We start from the raw sequence: 916 nt of genomic DNA, 5'->3' as shown, positions 1-916 counted from the left end.
AATAAGCACTGTAACATGGATGTATTTCTATTAATGCCAAATAAAAAAAGTGATGGTACATCTTACTGACGTATGGAATATTGTTTGTTTTTTAAGACAGAGTCTCACTCTGTTGCCCTGGCTAAAGTTCTGTGGCATCATAGCTCACAGAAACCTCAAACTCTTGTGTTCAAGTGATTCTCTTACCTCAGCCTCCCAAGTAGCTGGGACTATAGGTGCCCGCCACAGCACCTGGCTAATTTTTCTATTTTTAGTAGAGACAGGGATGTCAGTCTTGCCCAAGCTGTTCTTGAACTTCTGAGTTCTAGGAATCCACCTGCCTCAGCCTCCCAGAGTGCTTGGATTATAGGCATGAGCCACCATGCCCAGCTATGTGTGGAATATTTTACACAAAGTTTATATTTATTTGCGTGGTTATTACCAGATCCTACCTTAGGAGAGCATTCAGTCTCCATAAGACCATATAAATAGGCACAGAGAACATGACACCCACAGAAGCATTGGAATAAAATATAAAAGTCATTTTTGTGTACTAATATGGAGAAAAGACAGTTTTGTGACAAAGTGAAAGTCCTTGTGTTTTGTGGGCTGTTTTTTTTTTTTTGAGCCGGAGTCTCAATATGTCACCCTCAGTAGAGTACTTTGCCATCGTTGCTCACAGCAATCTCAAACTCTTGGGCTTAAGTGATTCTCTTGCCTCAACCTCCCAAGTAGCTGGGACTACAGGCGCCTGCAACAAAGCCCAGCTATTTTTTTGTTGTTGTTTGTCGTTGTTGTTTGGCAGGCCCGGGCTGTGTTCGAACCCAGCAGCCCCCGTGTATGTGGCTGGCACCCTAGCAGCTGAGCTACAGGTACTGAGCCAAGTCCTTATGTTTTATTTTTTATTAAATCATAGCTGTGAGTCCTTGTGGTTTTT

Source organism: Otolemur garnettii, unplaced genomic scaffold (assembly GCF_000181295.1).
Source record: "Otolemur garnettii isolate 467f Iridium unplaced genomic scaffold, OtoGar3 scaffold00010, whole genome shotgun sequence".
Lineage (NCBI taxonomy): Eukaryota > Metazoa > Chordata > Mammalia > Primates > Galagidae > Otolemur > Otolemur garnettii.
The sequence above is the reverse complement of the archived record's forward strand: the minus strand, read 5'-3'. Positions refer to the sequence as shown.